At 39.5% G+C, this 22,231-nt stretch overlaps 1 long non-coding RNA gene across 1 annotated transcript; it reads right to left on the bottom strand.

The window, feature by feature from the left end:
• Positions 1–270: 270 nt before the first annotated feature.
• LOC144381906 (uncharacterized) lies at positions 271–18,439 on the bottom strand. Its single transcript, XR_013448081.1, has 2 exons — positions 17,902–18,439; positions 271–2,839 (listed from the first exon to the last, which is right to left on the bottom strand). It is a non-coding gene; the product is annotated as an uncharacterized LOC144381906 (long non-coding RNA).
• Positions 18,440–22,231: the final 3,792 nt, after the last annotated feature.

Below are 22,231 nucleotides of genomic sequence, written 5' to 3'. Positions count from 1 at the left end.
TTGATATGTTGCAAAAACTAGGAAATATGCAACTGTTAATATCAGAGAAGGAGAAAATCTGGGAAAAATCATACGGTCAGATTTATTGGTGGTCTAGGAGATGCAGAGAAAGCAAACAAACCTGAAAGTTTGCATAAACATGAAGCTCAGAATATATTTCAAACTTTCAAGGGCTAGTGATATTTGGGAAGGAAGACTAAAAATTTAGAAAATCAAGGTAGTTGTATTAGTTTGCTAAGGTTGCCATGTAACAAAGTAAAACAGATTGGGTGGCTTAAAGAATGGAAATTTATTTTCTCACAGCTCTAAAGGCTTAAGTCTGAAATCAAGATGTTGCAGAGTTGGTTTCTTCTGTGGCCTCTCTCCTTGCCTTGTAGACGGCCATCTTCATCCTGTGTCTTTCCATGGTCTTCATCTGTGCGTATCTGTGTCTGAATTTCCTCTTCTTATAAGGATACTATTCATATTGGATTAGGGCCCATCCTAATGACCTCATTTTAATATAATTACCGCTTTAATGACCCTATCTCCAAATACGGTCACATACTAAAGTCCTAGGAGTTGGATTTCAGCATAAGGATTTTGGGAGACACAACCCAGCCCTTAACAGAAAGGACATGAAAAATATAATCCCATTCCAAGACTGCCTGTGCCCTCAGATGATTTCTGTTATGAATGATGCAGAGCAAAGTGACCCATTGTGGAATGAGAGATCAGAACCTGAAGTATAGATACCAAAGATGTTGCCATGGTTACATGAACAAAGGCAATATTAAAAGCAGCCTGAGTAGATGGGGCAATAATTTAATCATGAAAACTTATAATAAAAATTGTGAGGTTTGATATAAATTTTATAGATTTTTAAAGAAAAGAAAGCACATGTGATCTTCTATTCAAAATGTGGTTCTTATTGTTCAAATATACATTATAGATACTTTCATTCATTCATTTTATTCTGTCTATGTTTATTATTGACAGCCTACTACGTGTGGAGCTATAACCAGAGCCCAAATAATAGCCAGCGTTTTGTTTTCTGGTGAAGATACCAATTCAAAAGTGAGCCTTTTGGCAAGTCAGTGTTAAACCAGTTTGCCTTTTGTTTTCATTGTTTACTTCTTTTCATTTTTATCAAGAGTGGGCAACATAAGTTTTAGCCAGTTTCCAAATGAAACACGTGTAGGAAATAATTACATGAACATATGTATGCCATTGTTGTTTGCAGTCAAACATACCATAGTTAAAGCAAAGGTTTTCCTGGTGCTTCCATGTGTTTAGAATAGTAATTATTAATGGGTGTCCTTTCTTCGGTGGCAATATTTGGATTAGCAACAGTCACTATCAAGATCTGGAGCCCTCACTGGTGCCATAAAATTTATACTCAGATTGTGCCACTTAATGACTCTGAAGTTTCATATCTGACTTTTCCCTTAGTTCTAGATTTGAATAGCATTTCTAAGAAAATAACAAAAGGATGTCTGTAAATCAAGACATCCCCCTGAAGGAGTTTCTCTTTATACTATAAAGAAGTAGGAAGAAGATAGTCATGACTAAATAAGGTCCTTCCAGGCTACCAACTGGCTGCTGGCAATTCCGTGTCATAGGCTTTCAGGTAGTTAAATCCAATGTGCAAAATGTTATCTTAAAACACCAGAGCTTGGTAGGAAAATTGTAAAACCCGCAAAGGGAGAAATCACGATAATACATGATGTCTCGGTTCATTCTTAATGGACTCCTCTTACTCAAACAGACCATGTGACTTTAGAAAGTCTTTGTCTGCATTAAATTGCAGAATGGTTTCAACATACTACAGATGCCATGGTAAGCAAAGATGGACTTTTTTTTTTTTTTTCCAAGCTGAAAACATGTAATTGTTGCCTAGTACAGAGATAAAAATTTGGCGGATGAAGTAACCCAAATTGACTTGTGAACTCTTGAAAACAAACAACTTTTCATTACATATCTCATTTCTCATCTTTAAGCTTTGGCAGTGAGCATTCTTTCTTTAGAGAGCTGGTTGGATGAAGAAAACTTTTACTGCTCCATTTCATGGAAACCATTGTTTGTGTTTCTGAGTTCAGTGAAAGTCAAAATTAGCAGGAGAGCAGGAAGAGTTCACATGCCAGTTCCAAAGATCCTCTAGAGATTATTAATCAGTTAGATGAGAGCACACTGCCTGTTCTCCATGGAACCTTTTCTCTTATAAGTGAAGCAAGTCTGGCAGTGTCGGCAAATGTCAATGCCATGCAGAGAGAATAGATAAATTTAGAACAAATTATTTCCCAGTTAAATAGGGACCAACAGTGAGTTTATAATAAAACAATTTGCACACAGTCCAGAATATGACAATGGTAATTGTTCTTATGCTGAAAACAAATCTCTACTGATGTGTGCTTGTGGCAAAGCAGAGCATGTCCTTCCCACATCTATATTCAGGACCAGGAAGGCCATTCAGTATTTGTAACACTTGCCCAGCTTAGACAAGATCATAACACACTGGGAGGCATGATGACACACAAGAGTTTTCAAGCCCTTATTTTGAGCTGGAAATATAGTATTCAACACCAGACATTTGAGAGCAGGAAAAGAATGGAATATCCTTTCATCTTCAGCTGGTGGTTGATGTTCTTATTATCTGGAACTTCTGAAGATGTTTTAATCCTGCCAGAGCACTGACTCTCAACCTGGCTGCACAGTGAAGCTAACTGAGGAGCTTTAATAAACTGATATCTGGAATCCACCTCCAGAGACTCTGATTTAAGTGATTTAGGGTGTGGCCAGGCATTGGAATTTTTAAAAGCTCCCCCAGGTGATTCTAAAGAGCAGATATGGTTCAGAAATTCTGTTGGGAAAAAAAAAAAAGGAAATTATCAGATGACATTTTGTCCTTTATAGCTATGAAAGTTAAAGCTACCTAAATAGTTCATATCCCATTTTTACTAGCATCGTAACAAGCATCCAAATCATCAGAGAAAATATGAATAATATAATATCTGAACTAGAAGGGATCCAAGAGATAATATAGCCCACAGATTCTCCAGCCAGGGGTTCTTGGGTTCCTGGGAGTCCTTTAAGTAGTATGTAGTCCTTAAGTAGTATGTCAACTCCTTGAAATTGCAGCTATGGACATTTTTTTGAGAAGAGTATCCATAGATTCCATCAGCTTCTAAAAGGAGGCTCTGGCTCCAAAAAGGTCAAGAACCATTTATGTAGGCTAAATCCCTCAATTTGCAGACAATGAAACTGAAGACGAACATGAAAACAGAAAAGAGTATCTTCTTCATCACCCCTCCAAGACATCTCAGAACCAAGCCCATGACAGCCCATATGTTTTTGCACAAAACTGATTAAAATCCCGAACCAAAATATGGACCCCCCACAAACAGACTGACGTTTTGACTAAATGAAGATTTCGACCAGGTGGCTGAAGTGTCCAGAACCGCACAAGTGGCAATATTTTTGAAGACTTTGTTAAACTTCATAGAATGGGGCCCCTGGCTATGAAATCCCCTCAAGGAATTCTCAGATGAAATATGAAGTCAGGAAGTGACCAAATGTTAGCCAAGCCCAAGCAGAGATGATGTAGTGCCCCCAATGTAGTGTTGTAACCTCAATTTTATTTCTCCAAAGTTTGTATCATGTTTAATTTATATTGTTTCATAACCTTAATAAAATGTGGTTCCTATGTATATTCATTGATGATGACCTCATTTGAGTCCACAGCCATTCATGAGAAAAAGATTCTTCTCTAAGAGAGGTTACTGATATGTCTGCTTGTCACTTACATAACACATTACAACTTTGGGTGGTAAAGACTAGAGGCTTTCTCTATAGCAAAAACCCAGCTCCAGGCAGAGTCACCATAGAAGGTAGAATTTTATATGATATTTTTTGTCTTTAGCTGTTGTTGAGACTGTTGGGAATTACTCTAATATCTAATTTCTTCAATTTTCTAATTGTGGCATATGCTGGAGTTCCCTCTGGTAAAATATACATAATATTAAATACATAACATTAAAACTATTCTTCACTTAGTATCGATAAATCTATCAGGTGAAACAGGTATCAGTTACTAAGTTTGAAGGTTGGAGTCAAACCTGTGTCCACCTGACTCCTATAGATATTTTGATATAGTTATGACTGTGATACACTACAATGAACATGGGCTTGGGGATCATACTTATGTTTAAATCTCAGTCCTACTGTGGGGCGCCTGGGTGGCTCAGTCAGTTAAGCATCAGACTCTTGGTTTCAGCTCAGGTCATGATCTTACGGTTGTGAGATCGAGCCCTGTGTTGGGCTCCATGCTGAGCGGAGAGTCTGCTTCAGATTCTCTCTCTCCCTCTGCCCCTCCCCCCAGCTCGAAGTCTCTCTCTCTCTCTCTCTCTCTCTCATAAAATAAATAAAATCTTTAAAAAAATAAATCTCAGTCCTGCTCTTTATTGGCTGTGCAACCCTAGGCAAAGTACTGAGCCTATGAGACTCTATTCTGTTTCTATAAAATAGGATTAATTTTACCTCCATCAGAGGGTTGGTATCAGGTAGAGGCACTACCTAATACAGGGCCTTGAATATTTTAGATACTCAGATGTGATTTCACCTTCTCCCACTACCTTCTAAAGCTCATGTTCTTTCCGCCAAACCAAGGGACTTTTCTGAAATTTTCCTTTTCTTCTTCCTCACCACTAACTAAAACTGAGCATTTTTTTCATTGCTAAATCATGGCAGCCTCACTTAAATGGTCTTTGATTTCTTGATTGTCTTTTAGATAGACTTTACATTTATCCACTGAAGCTTTTAAAATACAAAGCAGAAAACATTGCATTAATGAATAAAAGATGTTGAATACTGTTATTCCCATGTGCTTTGCATTCTCACTCCAATTGCAAAAATTAATATCATGAATTGAAAAAAGAAAAGGAGAAAAGAAAAAAGAGCCAAACCTAAGGGGAAAAAATAGGAGAAATTTAGGAGAGAAAGAGGCATTTTGGCACCTAGTCATAATCCTGGGCTGAGATTTATTTACAAAATGGTACCCAGTTTATTCACGCATTCATTAAGTATTCTCTGGAGAAAGCAAGTATTGAATGGAAGACTAAAGGATTGGAAGATGTCAACTGGTGAAGCAAAGGTAGGAAAAGGATCTCTGCTAAGGGGATACCATCCTAGGGTTGAGACTTGCTCAAGGGGCATTAAAGAAACTAATGTCTACCAGATGGTGTTTTAGAGTCTTATGAGATAAAGTAGTAAAGGACTTCAATGTCATGACCATGTCATGTAGCCCTTGGACATTTTCTAAACTTAGTAAGCATATATAGTGACATAGGAAGAAATAATAATAGAAACAAAATGCTTCAGAAGTTCCCTAAGAGGGACGCCTGGGTGGTTCAGTCAGTTAAATGTCTGCCTTCAGCTCAGGTCATGATCCCAGGGTCCTGGGATCAAGTCTCGCATTGGGCTCCTTGCTCAGTGGGAAGCCTGCTTCTCCCTCTGCCTGCCACTCACGCTGCTTGTGCTCTCTCTCTCTCTCTGACAAATAAATATAAAATCTTTTAAAAAAAAGAAGTTCCTTAAGAACCTACAGAAAATCTAAATAAAGAAAAATCTAAAATAGACCCATTTTAAGTTTTCCTCTGCTTTTTCACATGTAGTCATTTCCCAATAATTTACAAAATGCTTTAGAATTTCAAACAAACCTCAGACTACACATAAAAAGAAGAGACAAGCCTATGTTTCAGTTTGGTGATTCCAGAATGGATGAGCAATTAGTGTTCAGCACTTGACTGTTAAAGTCACTTGGATGTATTTCTCTCATCTTTTAATTTATCCATCATTTTTAAAGCAGGAGACTCAAAATTGTTTGCCAAAGCACACAGGAATTTTTTTTTTCTAATTTTACATTGTTCCACCTGGCAAAAAGAGAAATTGCTTATCGACTACATTATCCAGAGCTCTTAAGGACCGGTCATACCTTCCCAGGGATCCCCATCCCTGAATGTCCCACACTCGTAATTCTCTAGGCTGGAGACACGGCTTAGTCAGGCCTCCGAATACTGTCAGTGCCTAGAATACTGTTGAAGGCTCATTTAAACTTATATAATAAGACTTCACATGAATGATTCTCTGTCTGAGAAAAAAAGGAACTAAACGTCATCTTCCTCTCTGACTCAAGCCTAGGGTTGGCCGCCAAGGGAAACGGGCCCTCCTCGGTTCCCCTTGGAACTCTATGTAAACAGCTTGAAGCCAAGGGAAATCACCTAACCCTAGCGAGTAAGATCAAGGGTTATGTCCCTCCTCCGGGAATGCTAGCCTGCTCTGGCTATGACCAAATACAGAGGGAAGGGTCCAATATTATTATATGAATGTCTACTTCCTCCTTGCAGGTGGCAAAAATCAGGGGAGCAGGAACTAACTAACTAACCTAATATAACAAATAAGTAAATAAATAAATGCAAGAGTGAATGAGCAGAAACAATGTTAAATATGAAGGGAAGGGAGCCAATGAGGAGAGGGAATAAGGGATGAAAACCACATGCTACTAGAAAGAGAGCGGACAGCTGAGATAGACATAGTGATGCTTCCGGCAGCGTCAAGCACTACTACCTCCGTTCTCCTACTTAAACTACCATGGGCACCTTTGCACAAGTTGCTATCTCCTTCCGAAGTTGAGCACAATTTATCTTAAAGGCGTCTTACTGGTTAATACAGCTTTACAATAAACTCTCCGCAAAGTATAAAGAACTGAAGAAATAAACTGAAGTGGCTTTTAGTGGTGGCTGGGGGTACCAGATGGACAGCTTTGCAAATGGATGGCTTCTGCTTCTCCTAAGAATAGATACAGCCTGATAAACAGAAGTGTAAGATTTCCCCAACTGCTACACCAGGATGCCTTCACCCTGACAAAGTAATGGCTGAGAGAAAGAAAGAACAAGTCACCTTTCCCAGCCAGTTCTCTGCTGACACTGCTCAAGAACTGCCATTTAGCACCACAGTGATAGGAGCGTTTTCCTTCCTACCCGCCAAACAGAGGCACCACTGGCTTATTTCACTTGGAACAGCGAACAGTCAAATCAGATAGCAATAACTTTTGACTACCCTCAGCTCCACCGGATTCAAAGCGCTGAACTTAAAGTGAAAACCAACTTGAGTTTCCCACTACAATTTCCCATAGCCATCTAGTCCTCTAACGGTCCCCAGCACTAAATCAGGTAATGCAGTATAGTGTAGCTATTTTATCTGGTTCTCCCAAAGATATTTGAAATGAGTACTCTGCCATCCATGAAATCAAATGAATCTCAGGGACATTTCTATTTATGCAGTGTGAGGGGGATCTTTCAAAAGAGAAAGGAAAAGCATAAAAAGGATGGAATGTTTCCAGGAGAACAAGTAATGTACATTTTCCTTTTGGAAAGAAAAGCAGCAAATACGTATGAAAAATTGAGGGACATAAGTTAATGTGGAGTCTTCACATCATTTATTTATGTACTGAACTTAAGAACCACTAAAGTCATCTTCATCACATAACCTTAAAATGAGCAGAGACCAATATAACACGGCTATCAGATTACAGTCGGTAGATGTTAGAAAACATAGGCTTTGTTTATCTTACACTTTCCTAAACAATCGTGCACAGCTTTCTTTTGTTCCAGGAGTCATTCAAGCATATAATAAGAGTTCCAGCAAGTTGAAACCTCTTGTATCTGGTTATTTTCAGGCAGTTGTAAACTTGCTGCCTCCAAGTCAGTAGTTTTCTTACATTGTCAGCAAGGATTTAAAAAAATGCCATCATCCCAATTCTTGTTAGTAAAAGAGCTGCTCTATCTTCAGTTCCTTCCATTAACCCTCATTAACAGTTTGCACTTACTTTTAAAATAATTTTAAACATCTCTGATGCTTTCAAGGTAAAAAGCACTTATCCTGCAGTGTGCAGTTCTCACTTCTTGCTCCCTTAGCTGTTATAATTTCTCACCCTGGGTTTTTTTTGTTGTTTTTTTTTTTTTGTATCTCGAAGCAAATCTCCTACCATCAGCCTGATGAACCCACAACTGGTTTCCCCATGCATTTAAAACTTTGCCTCGTCTTTGTTCTTCTGTTGGTTCATTCATTCATTCTTTCACATAACAGACATTTCCATAACATCTCCTCCTGTCTTCACTTGTCCTACATACATGTTGGATCAAATTCAAGATAAAATAGTATGTGATTGAGCCATAAAAAAAAAATATTATGTGATTGAAAAGGCACTAGAACAGAAATCCTGGATCCTTGTGTCAGCTCTGTCATCCATCAAGTATGTGACCTTGAGCAAGTCACTTCCCCTATATATACCTCTGTTAATAGGGGCTGGGCTACGTCATATCTAAAATCACTTCCAGCTTTGAAATTCTACTGTATCATTGTCACCCCAGGTATCAGTGCAAACAGATAAATCCATACCATGACGTTAGTAACTTTGAGATACCAATTTCAAGATATTTACATTTTTCAGTGGTTGAGTACAAGGGCTTTCCTAAAAGGAAGTAAGGAAATTCTGACTTTGGTATTTTGGGTATGTTAATGAGCCGAGGAAAGAGTACTTGAGGACAGAGTGTTCAAATTCCATTTAGGAGACTAGTCTTGACTATTAGTCTACTTGCTATCTGCAATTCATCTCCTGCCATTCTCCCTTAACCCTTGACTTCCACACATCCCATGACTGCTCTCATCAATGTTACCAAATGACTTTCACAGAGTTAGATACATGAGTCAACTGTTACTCCTCATCTGACTTGACTCATCATCATCATTTGACATATTTGATGACTCCCTCCTTAAAACACTTTCTCTATTGGACATCTGTGACTCACCCACCTCTCTCCCTACTTCATGGGTCACTCCTCATTTTTCTTTGCTGATTTCTCTTCTGCACTCCAAGCCCCTAATGTTGGAGTGCTCCCAGCACTGAGTTGTTGGTCTTCTTTTCTGTGTGCACTCACTCCCTTGGTGATCTTATCTAATCCCTTGGTTTTAAACTCTATCTATATGCCAAAAACCCCAAATCTGTAACCAAGACCTCTTTCCTGAACTCCAGATTGGTATATGCAGATGGCTAATAGACTTCTAAAAAAAAGTATTCCTGATGTTCTTGCCCAAACCTCATCCTGACAGTCCAGTTGATGGAAGCTCCATCTTTTCAGATGCTCTGTCAAAAAAGTCTTTGGGGCATTTTAGTCCCTTTATTTCTCTCATACCCTACATCTAATCCATTGGGATACTGACTCTAGTTTAAAAATGTGTCAGAATTAAATTACTTCTTACCTCTACTGCCATCTCCCTCCTGGAGCTGCAATAGCTACTTAACAGGCCTCCTTCTAGGCTTATCCCTTAGAATCTGTTCTCAACACAGACGTCAGAATGGTCTTTTGAAACACTAATTCAAACCCTCCATTGGCTCAGCAACGTCTTCACAATGGCCTACAAGCCCTACATCCTCTGGCCCTCCATAGCCCCTCTGATTTCACCTCCTATTGCTTCCTCCCCTTGCTCACTCCACTACAGTCAAGCAGCCCTTTTCACATCACACACGACAGGAGTAGCCTTGGTTCTTGCTCTTCTGCTTACACACATCTGCACAGCCAATTTCCTCACCTCCTTCAAGTCTTTGCTCCCTTCTCACCTTCTCAATGAACCTTGACCGTCCTACCTCTAGCAGGCACTCCTAATCTCCCTTATCTGGATCTACCTTTTCTTTTTCCATAGCACTTCCCACCTTCCCATGTCCTATACAATTTACGTATCATATTTTTTGTTCATTTTCTGTCCTCCCAAGCTAGAATGTAAGCCATGGGAGGGCAGGGATCCTTTCCTGGTTGTTCATCCATGTACGTGGGCACTTTTCCTTACTTTTCCATCTCCATAAATACAAGAAAAAAATGTTATTTCAACTAACTTCTTTGATGTCACCCTCTACCTGCTTCCAATCATGTTAACCTTCTCAAAGTTGAAGGCCTTCACTTGTTCAGATATTTTCATCAACTCAAGTACCTGGAATTGTCTCAGGCACCTCGTAAGTGTTTTATATTCATCAAATAAATGTTTAATCAATAGATCACTGAGGGATGGGCGAGTAGGGAAGAGTGGTCCTATAACTATCAGATTATAGCCAACATCACGAGAAGCTACATATGAAATAATAAGCTTAATACAGCTTCATCCTAATTATCCAATCAAAGCCCAATCCTGCTGTCCCTACTTGATCATTTGATAACCCTGATGGATGGACAGTGTTTGGAGTTCACTTCTCACTGTGGAGACCCTTGCTCTTCGCCTATCAGAATTCTCAGAACAAATTATAACCTTGGGCTAAAGAAACATGAAGAGTTCTGTATTCATCCTGGCAGACTTAGAATAGAGCCTATAAAATAACTACTTTATATCTACTGTAAGAAATACAAAAGAGAGGAGTAGTAATTAACAGGTATTGAGATCTAAGCCTGTGACAGACATTATCTTAAGGTTTCACAAGTATAAACTCATTTCTTCCTTGCAATAATCCCTACCTCCTGACTTCACACCTCTCTCCCCATTATTGGATGTGATCCATCTGGACAACAATCACAAAGTAACAAAAGTGCAATGGGTCAGAAGGGAAGATACAAAGCTAAAGAAATAGACCATGGCCTTTAATACTTTTAAAGAAAAATGTTATCTGTTAAGCACAGCTGCCATATCTCCGTGAAACCAGGTTGAGAAAATGTTTATGTTGACACATTGAAGGTCAAATATTCAAGGGTAATTAGATTTCTCCAAGGTGAATCATGGAGATGGCCTAGTTAGAAGTGGATACAGAACTTGCACTCTCCAGCCATAAATCAGCACTGACATACTTAAGCACATTTCTAAACATTTTTGCTTGTAGCTTCATCAATTATTTTACATATTTTCTGTTATTAGTCTTTTACAAATTTCATTAGGATCACAAAAAATTTACTAACTTACCTCTCCTCATCTCAGTATTCTTTCTTTCTTTTTTTTTTTTAATTTGAGAGAGAGAGCACCCATGAGTGGGGAGAAGGGCAGAGGGAGCGAATCCTCAAGCAGACACCCCCCGACACCAAGCGCAGAGCCTGACATGGGGCTCTATCTCATGACCCGTGAGATCACGGCCCAAGCGGAAACCAAGAATCGGAGGCTTAACTGACTGAGCCACCTACATGCCCCTCAGTATTATTTCAAGTAGCTTTTTATTACCCTACTTTTCCATCTCCATAAACACAAGAAAAAAAATGTTATTTCAACTAACTTCTTTGATGTCACCCTCTACCTGCTTTCAATAATGTTGATCTTCTCAAAGTTGAAGGCCTTCACTTGCTCAGATATTTTCATCAACTCATTCAGCATACATTTATTGAATTGCAATGACAGCACTGAGCACAAAGAGGCATAATCCACAGTCCCTCAATCAGAGAATGTAGTGTCTAATAGTAAAGGAGAAACCAATACACTGAAATAGCTTCCTATAAGAACCTCAGGGTCCATAAACAGAGGATTAGATAAATAAGACATTTATGTTCATGAAATGGAATACTACAATTTAAATTATTAGATTTAAATACATCAATTTGGCTAGTTTTTAAAATACATTGAGTGAAAAAGCAAATTTTCAAAAGATATATGCAATAATCACATTATGTTCTTTAGCAAACAGATTACAAAATGACATTATGTATTGCTTACAAATATACAGTGTGTAACAAAAAATAAAAAACAGAGAGAGATTGAGAGGTTAGGTACCAAATTCAGATTAGTGGTTACCTCTGGAGAAGGAGGAGGTGAATGGGATTGGAAAATGTGTAATGTGAACCTCAACTTGATTGGTAAGATGCTATTTCTTTATTTAAAGAAAAATATTCTAAGCCAGGAATTTTAAATGGTAAATTTTGTTAATTTGGAGTAGTAGGATATATGGTATTTTTCTATATTTTAATGATTTTTCCCCAAATATCTTCCAAATTTATAAATGAGAGAGAAGAGAGAGGGAAAGGTGTCACACTGAGAACACATTCACAATAAATAGGAAGTGACAAAGGCTGAAGAGAACATACCAGAGATATAAGCAAGTGTCAACAAGGGAGCAGCACTAAGAAGGGCTGTGAGGTTACAATGGGGAGAGACCAGTGGATGGGAGTGTTCCTAGAAGTCTTCCTAAAAATGCTAGACTGGAGTCAGGCTTAAAGAATGACCAAAAGTCATACAGACTGAAGTGAGCAAGAAAGTATTCCAAGAAGGAGGAATGGCAGAAGGAAAGACAAAGCTACAGGACAGAACATGGAGCATTCAGCAGAGACAGAGCCTCAGGAGACAGTCTTGAGCTTGAATTTTAACTCTGCTATTTACTTGCTTAGTGACCTTGGGAGGGTCACTTAATTTCTCCAAAACTGTTTCTTCAACTTGAACATGGGATAATAATATCTTCCTGCCTGCAGGATTACACAGGCTAGAGAAAGTATATTCAAAGATGCCTGCATATAGTGATACAGTAATGCTCACAAATGAAGATTATGATTAATGATTATCACATGGCACAAAGATTCAGGTCTCCTGTTTCCAGAGTCAGGGATCTTTTCATAACACCACATTGCTGATTTTGCAATTTAGCATTATCCTATAGTCATGTGGCCAAAACTTCCACGGTAATAAAGCAAGAGACCTCAGTGGAGTCCTGGACAGCTCACTGGATCTCAGTTATAAATTATGCCTCTTTAAAACAGCATGGAAGTTCCTCAAAAAATTAAAAATAGAACCACCATACGGTCCAGCAATTCCACTTCTGGGTATTTATCCAAAGAAAATCAAAACACTAACCAAGAAAGATACATGCATCCTCATGTTCACTGCAGCATTATTTATAATAGCCAAGACATAGAAACAATCTAAGTGTCCATCGATGGATGAACGGGTAAAGAAAAATGCAGTGTATATATAGTTGACCCTTGAACAACACAGGTTTGAAATGATTGGGTCCACTTATACATAGGTTTTTTTCAATAAATACAGTAGTACAGTACTGTAAATGTATTTTCTCTTCCTTATGATTCTCAATAACTTTTTCTTTTCTTTTCTTTTTCTCACTTTATTGTAAGAATACGGTATATAATAATTTAACATACAAAAATATGTGTTAATTGACTGCTTATGTTATCAGTAAGGCTTCCAGTCAATAGTAGGCTATTAGTAGTTCAGTTTTTAGGGAATCAAAAGCTATACATGGATTTTTAACTGCAGGAGGTGGGGGGGAGAGGGTTTAGTGCCCCTAACCCCTGCATTGCTCAAAGGTCAACTGTCTACATGGAATATTATTCAGCCACAAAAAAAGAATGAAATCTTGCCATTTGCAACCCAGATGGACCTTGAGGGCAGTATGCTAAGTGAAATAAGTCAAAGAAAGACAAATGCTATAGGATCTCCCTTATATGTGGAATCTAAAAGAACAACAATAACAAAAAATCCCAAAACTGCTCTTACATATACAGAGAACAGATTGGTGGTTACCAGAGGCAGGGATGGAGTGTAGAAGGTGGGCAAAATGGGTGAAAGGAGTCAAAGTACAAACTTCCAGTTGTAAAATAAATAAATCTTGGGAATACAACGTACAGCATGGCGACCATGGCTAATAATATTGTATTGCATATTTGAAAGTTGCTAAGAAAATACATTTTAGAAGTTCTCATCACAAGAAAAAATTCTATAACTATGTATGGTGACGGATGTTAACTAGACTTAGTGTGGTGATCATTTTGCAAATTTTACAAGTATTGTTATACACCTGAGACAAATACAATGTTGTATGTCAATTATACCTCAATTAAGAAAAATGTCTCTTTTTGGTGTGCAAAAGAGCCCCAGATTCTACCTCTCACTCCATGTTGTTGGTGTTTCTCTGGAACATTTCTAACTATTTTGTCTGTCCTATATATGACCTTAAAGCAGTCAAAAGTAGAACTCTTGGTCAATTACCTTCCCAATTGTTGAGTTCAGCTGCTGGCTAAAATTTTGAATACCAAACTTGTGTCAGCCAGGAAGTTAAAATAGGAGGTTATATGTTTAATACCTTGAGGTCCCTGGTCTTCAAGGTTTACCAAAAAACCAAGTGCACAGGACTTTGGTCACATTGCTGTTATTGATAAAGCATTCACAGATTTGTTCAATGGACTCTAACATATTTTTCATTTTCTTTAAGCTGTAATGCTTGTTATGAAAGCAAGTTTAAAGAGCATTAAAAAAAAAACTTCATAAGACTTACACAATGCTGTGTTATATGAATGGTATATTTTACTCTGAAAGTCCCCAGGCCTCTTTTATCTTACCCAGTATCAGCAAAGGGAGGCTCCATCCACATGATTCCCAAGCACACCTCACTCCAAAGCAGACGGATGGTCCCTTGCCACTCTACTGAGCCAGCTGCAGCGTGAGCTAAGGCCAAATTTGGGCAATTGAATTATTTTTCTCAGTGAGGTTTTAGCAACCATTAGCACTATCCCAGGAAGTTGTCCTTTCTTGGAGATAAATTGCCATAGGAAGCTATGTTTTCTCTTTTAGCACATATTTCCAAATTTCATTGCTCTGCATGGTGGGGAAGAAGCATATGTTGCTTCTCAACACCACTCACTTCAAACAACTGAGAAACACAGGGTTGTTTAGGCCACAGGAGCAATGGACACACACCATCCAGAAATCTCCTTTTGTCTGACAAAATGCCACAGACTTGCATTGATAACATGCTACTTTTGTTCACCATCAATCCACAACGGCTGCCACCACCCTTTCGAAACAATATCCGAACTTTCAAAAACCTTCACCGACCTCCTACCCTTTTCCTATACCTTTTCTTTCATCTCCCAAAGAATAAAGAAACAGTTCTGTGATTTTATCAGGGTTAGTTAACTTAATTAAAGGCACTAACTTGGTCACGTTGTTTTTGGTTGCAGTGATGTTGTCACAGAGAGGATTTAAAATAACCTAAGATGCTATCTCAGCCCTTGACAAAAACCCACACCAAACCACAGCCGGGATTGGTTCTAGTGGTTGACATTTGGGGCTATCTTCTAGGCAAGGAAGCCAGAAAGAGGATGGGCCAAGCATCAACAATCCTTTTAATCCAATGTCCTTCCACAGTAATGGGGAGCAGAATATGCCACCCCAAAATATGCCTCTTTTGCATAGGATTACTTTGAGCTGAAGGCAACTGAGAAGAAACAGATATAAGAAAACTTCTCTGACCTCCCCCCATAAAGGCAGGATACAGATTTGTAAAGGGGTCCACCTTTTACCAGGAAGGACAGACATTACTAAAGACAACTCTAGACCCTTATTAGCCCAGAGAGGGCACCAGAGGATTCTATATAACAAACTCCACTCACTAGACCTTATCTGCCATTAGTTCCCCCATGTATTAACCTTACCACAATTTGCCACCCTAGAAATCCAAAGTGCTTTTCCTTAGTCTTGTGCCTTCTCAAAAAATGTATTGTTTTTTTGTTAAGATGTTATATATGCCCAGGTTCTAACCACTCCTTCAAGTTACTCATTACTGAGTACTCCCATGTGTACATAAGATGCACTTGTTAATAAACCCGTTTGTTTTTTTTTTCTTGTTAATCTGTCTTTTGTCAGTCTAATTTGCAAGGCCCCAGCCAATGAACCTAAGATGGGTAGAAGGAAAGAGAGTTATTTTGCTCCCCTACAAGAGCATACTAGAGGATAAGATGGGCTGGTAAATTGCTTTTTTCTATCTGCTCTAAAGAGATTACCCATCGCTGGGATTGTTGGTCTAGTGTCTTCTATGATTATAAAACCTTCCAACAATTACAGGTAAGAGATAAATGAGGACAGAAAAATCCATGATTTTCTTTCTATTTCTAATTTCGCAAACTTCTGAAATTAAAGGAATCTTTTCTCTTTCTTTAAGAGAAGCAGAGACCAGTAGGCACAGTACATCTGATGATGCTTTAAAGGTAACATTTTGAAGTTCATCCCCACGGACGGGGTAGGCAACAGCAGAGAAGTCTATGTATGGGACTTCGATTAGCCATCACAGTTTTTCATTTTATTTTTTGATTAACTTTTCTCATGCATAGCTGAAAAAAAACACTAAACAGAATGAACGGCAAGTTTTGTAATTAGACTAGATTGCCCAAGGCAAGAGAAAAAGAGAGACAAGCAAATCCTGTAATTCAGCTCCTAAGTAACATCCTCCACATGATAGAGTTTCTTCATACATTTTTTAATCAGGTTTTAAAGTTTTGCATGTATACACTGAAATGAGTGTTTCTTTTGGGAAAATGTATTAGTTTGCATCAAGGCTTTCATTTTCTCTTAAACACACCTTCTCCCCCATATTGTAAAACATATAGTACATAAAGGTGTGTGGCAGCAGAGAGGAAAGGGAAAATATCATGAGAGAAACACATGATAAAGCTTACAAAGATGGAAAACTGTGGACTATGTGATAGAAGTGTTGAAGGAGTGTACCCAAAACAGCATTGATGGCTCAATGTCATCCTGGCGCAAGGTTTCGCTTTGCCTTTGAACCAAAAACATTCCTAATCAATAAGTTATATAAAAGAATAAGCCCAGCACATTGGTAACAAGTACATAAAATGAAAGGAATAGCAAAGATGGTAAAATAAACATATTAAGACTCCAGAAGGACTCAAGAAGTATAGGCCAGAACTAACAAGATATAAGATATCCTAACAAGTAAGGATAATTCAGTAAGATACAGTTCTACACTGGCATAAGAAAACTCAGGTGCAAATTCAGAAAATGGTGGAAAACTAGGAGCTAGGGTCTGTATTAGAAAAAATCCTGAATACGGAATTAGAGAACACCCGTGGTTTAAGTCAGTTTAACGCCCTTATCTCCATCTGTTTTCTCATGTTAAAACTGGGTATAACAGTATCTACCTCTCAGGGTTGTTAGGCCGTTTAAAAGAGATGACATGTGAGAGCAAATCTTAGAGCAGTCTATGTGGACCGAGGTCTTATGAGCCCACAGGTCAAGCAGTGCCATGTCTCTGCTGTGCTCAGTATTGGTCAAACCAAGGGAATAACACTGTGATCAAGTACAGGGGCCCCGATTTTAGAGGAAGGGAGGAAAGTCAGAAAGCATTTTTTGTACACCAATTTATGTGTCTAATAGGAGGCTCTGGGGATATTCATAAAAAGCCATGGTCTCTACCCTCAAGGAGCTCTTAATCTAGAAACAAAGGACAGTAATGTTCATCTAGAAGAAGTTGGTCAGTGCGTTGCCAGTTTCGTAAGCAAAGTCCATGAGAGTTATCTGAATCACTCTTCAGTCACCCACTCCGTCTAACCCAGCATTTGTAACTACACAATAAACGTTTTTGGAAAGAATGAGTGATACAAGTTTTGCCTGGGAAGGTGAAGATCTAGGGAGAACAAGAAAACTCTCTTTAATATTTTGAAATTCTAACTTAAGAGAGACTCAATCTATATTCTGTAGCTCCAGAGAGCAGAACTGAGGCAAAATGTTGAAGGGATAAGGAGGCAGATTTGAGTTTTCTACAGAAAAACTTTCTACTAATGAAAGCTGCGGAAACAGAAAGAACTAGCTGAAGAACTGGTAAATGCCCCATCACCGAGTGTCCAACCAGGGGCTACACAGGATGGTCAGGATGCTCTAGAAGAAATTCCTACACTGGACCATTGGCAGGTGAACTATGTGAGAAAAAAATTGCTTTCCATTTGAGAGGTGATCATCAGAGGATGAAAAGGCTATAGTCCTAATACCCAGGGCCTGTTTGCAAAGCCTGTCACACTAAGGGCTAGGAAATTTGACCGGGCAATAGCACTTGGTTCAAACAGTCACAAAAAACAAGAGGGAAGATGATGACTTAAAAATCACCTCAGGCTATAATGAGGACTCCACGAACTGTGTGGCATCTGGTATTGGTATGTAGAGACGTACAGTCCAGTCTTCATGCACCATGACAGAAACTTCTCCCGTAGTCCTTGGCTCCACCATGGAAGTCTGAATTAGAACAGCTACTCCATAGCTGGTCAAGTGCATAAAAGGAATTTTTGCCAGTGAACTTACAAAAGTGTCATTGCTTCAGATGTAATAGCTTATGTAACAATTTCCAGATACGGATTCATGTCCCTCTAAGACAGTAACTTCCCTATGCCTACTTGAATGAAGTGAATCAAGTGGAGTTGACCCCAGACCAGAATGAAAGGTGCACCCATGTCTTCATTAGGGGCTGTCCTCCAAGTCCTAATACCTGGACGCCTCGTGATTAATCGCCCATAAGAAAAATACTAATAATAGCACCGCTGGTCCTGGGTCATGGCAGACACTGTGAAGATGGTACAGGAATGTCCTATATTGGATAAACATTGCTCTGTAACAGCAAAAATATTTATTGCTATAAGACTCGTTAAGGTTATTTATATTTTATCTGGGCCTGCAAATCCTAAAGCTTGGCCTTCTTTGTGTGTCTCTATTCAAAGATCACAACTATGAGGTCTTTTTGTGAGATATTTGCCTACTTAATTAAAACAAAATCTCTGAGACCTTAAAGTTAAATTTGAATAGATCTAAATTGCCCTTTCAGGGAATTTGTATACCTGTCCTTCTCTAAAAGTTATATTTCTTTGCTCTGTAAAAAAAAAAAAAAAAAAAAAAAAATCCACTTAGGATATAAGAAGAAAAGAAAAAGAGAAAGGAAGGAGGGAGGAAAGGAAGGAAGGAAGGAAAGACGGGAGGAAGGAAGGAAATTGGAAAGAGGGAGAGAGGGAGGGAGGGAAGGAAAAAGGAAGGAGGGAGGGAGGGAAGGAGGGAAGGGAGGAAGGGGAGAGAAGAAGGGAGGAAGGAAAGAAGGCAGGCTAGATCTTTCTCTTTCCAGGCCTCGTGATTGAGATCCAGGGTTTGTGAGCACCTGACAGAGCAGGGTCCTTTGCCGGCTCCTCCTCTTTGATGCCTGACCCTGTGTCAGGGGCTCTGATTATACTTCAAAGCTAATGGCTGGTTCATGGTTCTTAATGGCTGTATCTATTGTTGCTTCACCTCACAGGCCCACTGACTAGAATCCAGGTAAAAAGAACAATCCCAAATTTCCTATCCAGAGTTGCATGTAGAAGCAAAACCAAAGGCTTAACACAAAAGGGAAGTAAAACTGTGAAAAGTCCATTTCCAAAATTAACAAAAGCCTGAAAACCACCTACTCCAGGGCTCCGTTTCATCTTCAAGAAAAATCAGGATCTAACTTTTCACTCTGAACTTTCTATCCCAGGCTACTTAGGCAGCACCACATTGCAATTCTCTTATTTAAGGAATGGTTTGAAATATCCCCAGCCCCGTTTAACACATCCCAAAGCACATGGCAACGGTGTGGAAGGGCCCTGCCAAATGGCCAGCCCTGCTGCGAACCCAGGTGGGGGAGCTGGGCCAGCAGGAGAGGTTACATCTGTTTGGCAGCGTCCTCCAGGCTGTTCGAGTTGAGACCACAAGAGGGGCAAAGTGAGAAGTGCTCCTTGACGTTCGCAGTCAACAAAGCAGAAGAGCAAAGGGCATAGCCCAGGGCCTACAACAAAGGACAGGGCAGGGGCGGCCCTGAGCCACCTGAACGATCCCGCTCCTCAGCAGGGTCACAAACCAAAGCGCTTTCTGAGGCCCACGGCGGCCCTTCTGAATGAACGCCAGAACCCGGAGGGCAGGTCACAAACGGCACTTCGAGCCACCTCTCCAGCCTAGATTTAATTGTTTCCATAAACAAGGTGAAAAATAAATGAGGTTGTACTTAAGCTGTCAAAGGCCTCACGCCCTGACCTCTGCAGAGGAAATTCTGACTGGTTGGTCCTACCTTCCCGCTATGTCCATTTGCCGCAAGTCGTGAGAGTAAATTCAGGCTCAAAACCGCTCAGGCTATCATCCACAATCTGTGTCTCACTTAACTTCTAAACGTTCAGATAAATAGAAGCCTCATCAGTAAACATTGTGACAGTTATCTCTTTAACTGTCATTTATATAAACTTTTGCACATCCCTTTCTAAATCAAGCTCAGATGTATCAGTTGTTCAAATATAAACATATTTAGCAGAATTCTGTCATTTCCTCGTATGTATATTCATTTGCGAATGACTCACTTCATACATCTTCATAAACCTGAGAAACTATCTGTTGAGTTCTTCACGGATGCAGGCGACAGTGCCCCGGAGTGGAAAGCTGATAATGTATGCGGGGGGGAGAGTAGCCCAAAGTCGTGGCCCTGGGATCATTTTAATCCGTCTTTCGGTCCAAGAAGTGTCACAGAGGTTCACCTGAAATAAAATTATCCCTTTCTCTTAGCTTGTTTTGTACCACTTGATCCTCTAACTCTTTATTAAACATTATCTTTCCCATCTGCTCTCGTGGATGTTCAACATCTTGTGGACCAACTCCAGGCTGATCGGTTTTTATGGGCGACATGATCTCAGTTTTATGCACCTACTTAGGATGATCCCAAGGACAAAGAGGATGAACAATCCATTAACTATAATAAGCAACTACACATCTCGAGATAGCTACAGCATATATTTGGTTTCAAAAGAAAAGGCTGAATTAAAACATGTCCCAAAACGTCTAACCTCCAACATATAGAAATAGCATTTTCTGTTCTCCATGCTCTGGTGAGCGGTGCTACTGGAAATCACGTCTCAGTCTCACTCAATCAGACTTTCCAGCCCTTAAATCTCATTTTAAGATCTGACACTACAGCAAGAAAAAGATACTCTTGAAAGCCCTCTGTGTGATGATCTGTGGGCAAAGCGTGCAGAATGCGCACAGGCGCGCGGGCACACGAGCACGCACTCTTTTAAAGGGAAAAAATGCATTGTTATTGCTTGATATAGGAAACTTGTTTCTTCAGTAACTATAATTACATGTATCCTGTTGCTTAAATTTATAAAACCTCAGTCATGAAAATTTACTCAAATACACAGAGTTATCTGAGAAAGCCAAATTATACTCCTAGCCAGGGGTGATGACAGGCATTGGAAAATCATTGCTATTATTTATTTCAAAATTTAGTACAGTACAAAGTAATCCACTACGACCTCATTTGCTCACAATATTGTAAAAGTTTTTGCTTACTTGATTTTGATAAGAATTCCCTCTAAAGACTCATCTCTCTTTGTACCCCTGTTTTATTGATGAGCTCAGTCTGTTTCTTGGGCTGACCTTTCAGACAAAGGTACTTGCTTTTTCTGTTACTCCAAATCTTCATGATCCTGTAATAATAATGATTATGATGGCATCTGGTCACACTGTATATATTAATGACAAGACAGAGCTGGCCACATGTCTTCACAGCTTACTGATCTCATTGATGAGAGCTGTCAGGCTGCCTCCTTGCAACTTGCATTTCAAGGTAATTAAAAACTAGCTTTTTAGCAGCTTGAACTTTGTTTTGCAGTGAATTGGAAATATCGCATGCTGCAGAAATAGAGAATGTACCAGTCACCTGCTCGACTTTACGCAACGCAAGGTGTGAAAAACAGGTACAGGAGTTAATCACGTACCCAGAGTGAGGGCTTTCAAGCACTTGCATGTGTTTCTTTATTCATTGTTTTGCCTAAGGAAAGAATGCTAAAGTGCGGAGCTGAGTGTCGTCTTCAGATTGCAGTTGAGGACCTTACTTAACAGGTCAAAGCCAAGGTGAAGCCAAGGTGAAGATGGAGGCAGGCATGCATCAATGGGCACCGGCTGTCCAGAAGAGTGCACGTGCCAGCAGTGCTGGCCTCTGGGGACGGAAGAGGAGGTGTGGGGTGACAGGAAGAATGACTTTTCACTGGGTTCTCTCTTGTTCCATTTGAACATTTTACCTGATGTTCAAATTACTTTAAAAACAAATCTAGCGCTAGCTAAATAGCGTTTGCCCCTCCCAGCGCGGTGACAAGCCCCATTGATTCCAAAGGTAGCACAAGCAAAATGGCCCAGTAACCACGGCTGCCTCCCGAAGGCCCAGCTCCTCACTTCCTTTCCTTTCAACCTCAGCCAGTGTCCTCAGACTCTCACCCTGGCAAAGCAAGTGTCCAAGAAACCACCTGCTTTCCTGAGTACAAATGAAGGATAACAGTTGTGCTTTCCTACATGTACATTATAAAGCAACGTCAGGCTGAAAGAAACCACGCAAATCTTCATCGTTGAGAATGTTGGAAACGAATTTTCCTAGCTTCTGCAATCGGTTGGGGAAGAT

This window comes from Halichoerus grypus, chromosome 5 (assembly GCF_964656455.1).
Source record: "Halichoerus grypus chromosome 5, mHalGry1.hap1.1, whole genome shotgun sequence".
Taxonomy (NCBI): domain Eukaryota; kingdom Metazoa; phylum Chordata; class Mammalia; order Carnivora; family Phocidae; genus Halichoerus; species Halichoerus grypus.
Note: the sequence above shows the minus strand (reverse complement) of the source record. Positions and strands in the feature narration are given on the sequence as shown.